Genomic DNA, 7,500 nt, shown 5'->3' with positions numbered 1-7,500 from the left:
TAGATAGCATATTTCTGTATAGTATTTATTGAAATGAATCATGAGTCTATGATACAGAAGATGCACTATTAAAAGCAGAACAAGGCATCAAAAAAACAGTCTCTTACATGAAAAGGGAATGTGTTCACTCTATACCAGACACACACACACACACACACACACACACATGCACACACACACACGCACACACACACACACACACACCCACCCTCTGATTGCTCAGTCTTTGTGACTTATAAATTGTGCTGTGATGAAATATAATAAATATAACTTTCCCATAAGCACCTTTTGCCTGTTTTTGTTTTTGTTCAGATTTACCTGTTATACAAAATAATAATAATGAAAGGCTTAAATTTGTGTGGATAAAAAAATAAACATTGGTTTGCTGATAAGTGTTTTCTATAAGGATTAGTTTGTGGATGGCTACTTGTGTTAAAAGGTGTACAGTATTTAGTTAGTTACTAACTAAATTCATAGTTACTATGAATTGGAGGGAGTGAGAGAAGGGAAAGAAAGAGTGAGAGAGAGAGGGATCAACTCAAGAGAGAAAACGGAAAAGAGATAGAGACTTGAGGACAGTTGAATGTGACAAAGAAAAATACTTGAATGAACCAGAGAAAGAGAGAGAGAGAGAGAGAGAGAGAGAGAGAGAGAGAGAGAGAGAGAGATAGAGAGCACTTTGAGGTCGTGTAAGCTATCACAGAATAGCTATCTGCCTGTGTAACTGCCATCTGGCGCTGTAATAATCTAATTGCCTCTACATTAGGCATTGCTTGGATGCCTGCACCAGGGGGGAGGCCTAAGCGCCGGCCAAGTCAGGTGCTGCCCTGCCCTGCCCTGCCCTAAGAGAACCGCCCCCCTCCCACCTTCTCACCCAAAACCCCGTCCCTCCAAACCTTATGCTGGTCCTCTCACCCCATGTTCCCCCCCACACCACCGGTCAGTTCCTCATACCCTTTGGTAACCCACCCTCTACACCCATATCACCCACCCTTCCCCCATACCTCCCCCACCCATACCACCCCCCCCCCCCACCCCCCCAAACTCCCCTCCTCTTCATCCATCTTTAAACCCTCTCACCCCATGCCTTCCTTTCATCTTCAGTAGTACACAAAAAACAGTCTGAGAATTTGGTTAATTCTGTCACCTAAAATGACGGAACGACTAACCCCATCATGATTATCATCTAAAATAAGCATAAAATACATTTGTCACATTTTATGTGAAGCACAATATTGTTTCATTTCGAACCAAAACATGACCTCAGTTGCACGGCAGTCCTTTGAAGTCCTGTCCACCTCCGGTGCGCTTTCAAACTCTCCCTCCACATATAATGCTGTTTTTCTACCAATGGAAATAACAAGCAGAGATGACGTCCACTGGTGGGTTAAAAGAGGATATTTATCGCGTGTCTGTGTTTTATGGGCCCCCATGCTGTCCTCTAAGCATGGCGACTTGGAGGTGAGACCAGGGGGGGGGGGTGGTCAGGTCAAGATAACGCTACCTATATCGCTGTCTGTTTGGACTGAAAACAGGGCATTCTGGGAAACAGCAGGGGCGGTGGAGAGAGGCGTTTGCTTTGCTTCCTGCCAGGAGAGGAAATGAAAACAAACCACCATGGGCTGGTCAGGTGACACAGGTCAAACACGTCAAACTTAGAAAACAAAGGATAACAGAGAAACAGGTCAGAAGGTGTGTGTATAAGTTGGTGTTTATGTGCTTTGAGTTAATTCAATTATTGTCGTGTTAATACTGAAGGTCCAGAGCATAAACCTCACATATACAGTTTTGACACATGTCACATCATTCTTATGAGGTGCTCTAAGGGCACAAAGAAAATTATCCTACAGAAGACGTTATTTAGCTGTATGCGAACTTCATGCAAAAGGTTGTATTACTTGCTACTTGGTAGGTATGGCATGTAAAGAAGCAACCAATGTCCTACTTCCATCCAACCAAAAAATAGTATTTGCATGTATAATGAAATCAAATCCGACACAAATTGCCAAGCACCAGCTGAAAATAGAGCCCTGTTGGTGTAATGTTGAAATGTACCTGTGTCGTAATGATCACTGTGTGTAACACCCCATCATGGCACATTGATGTACTTGAACAGGAGTACCGTTTATCCTCAAAGACTCAGAGTTCCTCCAGGTCTCAAGGTCATCAATAAAAAAAAGACAACCAAGAATAAATGCTGGGTATAGCGGTTCAGTGAATGTGGTGTGGAATGTGTACAGGTGGGTCCTTTTATCAGGAGATAATCAGGATGCACCAAGTAGAATGACATATCTAAATAAGCTCCTACTCTCTTGGAGATTTGGAGAGTTGTTTCTTGACAAGCATATAAGTCCTTTCACTGTTGTTGCGGACATATCATTAAAATTGAGAATAGGATAGACACCAGGACTTGTCGTTGGATCCAAATTCACAGATAAGACCACTTTCTTTTCTGCTGATGTTGTGATGCTTGTATGCCGCTCCAAGTGAAAGATCAACCCCTCCCCACTCCACCTCCTAGTAATGGAGGCCAGTCAGAGCCTTTCTTGACAGAATCATCTCTTATTCTGGATGCTTCTCTGGATGCTTCTTCCACCTCCCCCCTCAACCTCTGGCAGAGAGAGGTGTCTGCGTGGTGTGTCCAATTTGAGATCACAGGTATCTGAGGATGTGAGAAGAAACAATTAGCTGAATTAGAACCTTTGTGTTTCCGAGAAGAAGTGTGTAAACCTCAGACCTTCCCACTCAGAAACTTACCCTGGAACATTTCTTTGGCATCACAAGGTTGTGTTTAACCTCCATTCCTTCAAAGCACAGATACACGCTTTAGGCTACTACTCATATTGAAAGCATTCACAATTAACATCCAAGTTGTGATGTCAACACACTTCATTGTATTTCACCAGAATTGACTGCTTTATCTGTCTCTGAGGACTGTGTCTGGGAATTCTGTCGTCTGCATTGAGCTGGAATGGCATTTGGGAACGTCACTGAATGTGAGGGAATGTGTGTGGAATGGCACTTGGGATCTGAATAGAGGGAGGGATAGAGAGTCAAATAGAGGCAAGAGACGAAGAAAGATTGAGAAAGAAACGACAGAGAAAGACGATCATTCATTAATACCTGTCATGATATCATAGTCATTGATGATAGCAGCATGTTTGTATTCTACGCCTTGGTTATTTTACTTTCCATGCCAATAAAACTTCTTTAATTGAAGTGTATGTAGTTGTGAAATACAGAGGTAGAACGAGAGACAGAGGGAAAGAGATCAAGGCGGAAAGGAACAAAATTAGAGAGAATGGCAAAGAATGAAAGTGAGTTACAGTGAGAGAGAGAGAGAGAGAGAGAGAGAGAGAGAGAGAGAGAGAGAGAGAGGTGGGGAGAGAGGGGAAAAGAGAGAAAGGTAATTAAAGTGAAAGACAGAGGAAGAAAGAAAGGGGAAGGGAGGGAGGAAAAGAGAGTGGGAAAGAGAGAGAAACACACACACAGAGAAAGAGAGAGAGCGGGATATTTTTACGGCCGTCCGAGGAGCAGTAAATACAGCAGAGTGAGATCCAAGGCAGACCTGTGTGTGTGAGAGAGAGAGAGTGGCTCCAGATGGTTCTGTTGGAGCAGTCAGAGAGCCCTGTAGAACAGAGAGGAGATCAAAGCATCTCACACACACACACACACACACACACACACACACACACACACACACACACACACACACACACACACACACACACACACACACACACACACAGGAGATCTCCAGCAGAAAACTTTCCACGCACCATGCAGAGTCATATCAGTGCGGATCTGACTGGTACTTCCGTCTCACAGCTGTTCTCCACATTGTGTTACCCCACCTGGTTTCATCTTTCTTGGCTGGAAAATGAAAGAACATCATCACCCATTCCAAATCTGTCTTTTATCATCACCTTTATTATCATTGTTATCATCACCATCATCATCACCTCATTTCTATCAGAACCTCTGATCCATTCTATCATTTAGGATACGTATCCACGATTTAGTGGGACTCTCAAAGCAGACCCCCAATGTACAGTTGTTGTTCTGTAGTCAAATAATCCAGTAGTACAATAATCCAGTAATTCAGTGGTATAACAGTTGTTGTCAGTAAAACAGTATTCCATTTGTAGTCAGTAATCCATGAGCAACAACTTTATTTATATGACACTTTTCAGGGAGTCCACAAAGACATTCACACAAAGGGAGAAAGCAAACAGGGGAATAAGGAATAAAAAACAGGGAAATAAAACCAAAATATGGGTTCATAGATGCAAATGCAGGAATTCATTCAACAAAAAGGCGGAAAGTTTAAAATAAAAAAAACAGAAGATCAATATAATAAACTGCAACTTTTCTAGTCATTTATTAAATTCAAAACAAAATCTCTCAAACAAAATCTGATGTTCGGAATTAAAAGCCAATACATTCTAGAGGTAGGAGACCTGGCATCCACATCATCATAAAAGCATACCTGACTGTCCTCATAATCCATAAACACCTCCGCCTTCTGGGCCTTCTCTCTAAGGGAGAGAGGGACATGGGTTCCTGTGAGGGCCCCATATTCATCTCCTTTCATCAACATCAGTCCATAATCCATTCCTAATCCATTCCATAATCCAAGTCCATAATCCATTCCGTTGGTGCCAGTGGGATTTTCTTTGTGTCAATGGCAACTCCTTCCAGCCATGCCGTCTTCCCTTTAACCTGCACCTCATAGTCTAATCTCCCTGATGTAAACCCCTCCGTTGCCAAGACAAGATCAGAAAGATCAAACCCCTTTCGGTTGTCAGGAAGAGTATTAGTTATTTTTCCATGTTTGACTTGTTTCCCATTCTCAGACAGAATGAGTTTGGCATGTGTTTTATCAGGGTCAAGAGTCACATCCACTGAATTCTGCTGCATTCTCTTTAACTCAGCATCACACAGCTTCTTCATTTCTCTCTCCATCTCTTTATTCAGTGACTCCTCCAGCTGAGACACAGCTGATCACCGTGAACACTGATCTCAGACCAGTCTTGGGTGTGGGGAGTGGTGCACAGGGATGGGAAGCTCTGGAGGAGGTGGAGGTGGTCCTCAGTATGTGAGAACTGCTCCAGCTCAGCGCTTCTCTTCTTTAGCAGCTCAATGATTTCCTGCTATAGCTCTTTAATCAACTTAATTTCGCTGCCTTCTGCTTCTCCTCAATCACCTCAATGAGCTCAGCTTGGATTCTCGAGATGGAGCTCACCAGAGCAGTGAAGACCTGCACACTGTCTGAAATCTCTTCTTCAGCTTTTCTCATATTGACCTCTACTGAATGTTTGAGGGCTCAGAATCGAGCACAGCTTGTGAGGGAGGAAGCTATACTGTTGAGAGGCAGTGTGATGCTAGTTACATGTACAGTAATTCAGTAATACAGTGTACACATACATATGGATGATACGGTAGTATTACAGTACTACGTGAATAATACAGTAGTACAGCAATCCAGTGGTCCACAAACATAGACTCTCTCTGTGTGAGAGCTTGCTCAGGGCCTCTCATCGCCAGTAGCTACCGATCATTATCGTTAACACAGGTCTCTCACATTAGAGAGCTTAGCTGGGTGTGAAATATCCCCCCCAGTAGCACGCCAATGTTTGCTTGCTCCCGACCCACTTCCCAGAACTGATATAATTTATTCCCAGCCATGCCAAACACACTCTCCAGCCAGGCAGTGCTAACTGAAGGTAGGGCACTGAACCAACGCACTGCACAAATCTGAGTTTGTGTCCTGTACCGTATGAACCATGACAGGAATCAAGATGTTTAAAAGCAAACATGTACAGTGCATTCGGAAAGCATTCAGACCCCTTCACTTTTTCCACATTTTGTTATTCTAAAATGGATTAAATTCATTTTTCTCTCATCAATCTACATCAATCTACATCTCAATCTACAATCTACAATCTAAAAAACTGAAATATCACATTTACACAAGTATTCAGACCCTTTACTCAGTACTTATTCTAAAATGGATTAAATTCATTTTTCTCTCATCAATCTACATCTCAATCAACAATCTACAATCTATAATCTAAAAAACTGAAATATCACATTTACACAAGTATTCAGACCCTTTACTCAGTACTTTGTTGAAGCACCTTTGGCAGCGATTACAGCCTCAAGTCTTCTTGGGTATGACGCTACAGGCTTGGCACACCTGTATTTGGGGAGTTTCTCCCATTCTTCTTTGCAGATCCTCTCAAACTCTATCAGGTTGCATGGGCATCGGTGCACAGCTATTTTCAGGTCTCTGCAGAGATGTTCAATCGGGTTCAAGTCTGGGCTCTGGCTGGGCCACTCAAGGACATTCAGAGACTTGTCCTGAAACCACTCCTGCGTTGTCTTGGCTGTGTGCTTAGGGTCATTGTCCCTACCACTGAAAAACATCCCCACAGCATGATGCTGCCACCACCATGCTTCACCATAGGGATGGTATTGGCCAGGTGATGAGCGGTGCCTGGTTTCCTCCAGATGTGACGCTTGGCATTCAGGCCAAAGAGTTCAATCTTGGTTTCATTAGACCAGAGAATCTTGTTTCTCATGGTCTGAGAGTCCTTTAGGTGCCTTTTGGCAAACTCCAAGCGGGCTGTCATATGCTTTTTACTGAGGAGTGGCTTCCGTCTGGCCACTCTACCATAAAGGCCTGATTGGTGGAGTGCTGCAGAGATGGTTGTCCTTCTGGAAGGTTCTCCCATCTCCACAGAGGAACTCTGGAGCTCTGTCAGAGTGACCATTGGGTTCTTGGTCACCTCCCTGACGATGGCCCTTCTCCACCTATTGCTCAGTTAGGCCGGGCAGCCAGCTCTCGGAAGAGTCTTGGTTGTTTCAAACTTCTTCCATTTAAGAATGATGGAGGCTACTGAGTTCTTGGGGACCTTCAATACTGCAGACATTTTTTTGTTCCCTTCCCCAGATCTGTGCCTCAACACAATCCTGTCTCGGAGGCCTACGGACAATTCCTTCAACCTCATGGCCTGATTTTTGCTCTGACATGCAACTGTGGGACCTTATATAGACAGGTGTGTGCCATTCCAAATCATGTCCAATCAATTGAATTTATCACAGGTGGACTCCAATCAAGTCATAGAAACATCTCAAGGATGATCAATGGAAACAGGATGCACCTGAGCTAAATTTCGAGTGTCATAGCAAATGGTCTGAATACTTATGTAAATGTGGAATTTCATTTTTTTATTTTTAATAAATTAACAAACTTTTCTAAAAACCTGTTTTCACTTTGTCATTATGGGGTATTGTGTGTAGATTGAAGAGGAAAAAAATGAATTGGATCCATTTTAGAATAAGACTGTAACATAACAAAATGTGGAAAATGTTAAGGGGTCTGAATACATTCCGAATGCACTGTAGGCCTATTAGATATTCTGAATGGATGTTAGAAGACCTGGTGGGGTTTAGAGAGTAAGGAGTACAGTCTCTTTGCTATATGATACATTCAAG

Source organism: Argentina silus (assembly GCF_951799395.1).
Source record: "Argentina silus genome assembly, chromosome: 13".
NCBI classification, from domain to species: domain Eukaryota; kingdom Metazoa; phylum Chordata; class Actinopteri; order Argentiniformes; family Argentinidae; genus Argentina; species Argentina silus.
Note: the sequence above shows the minus strand (reverse complement) of the source record.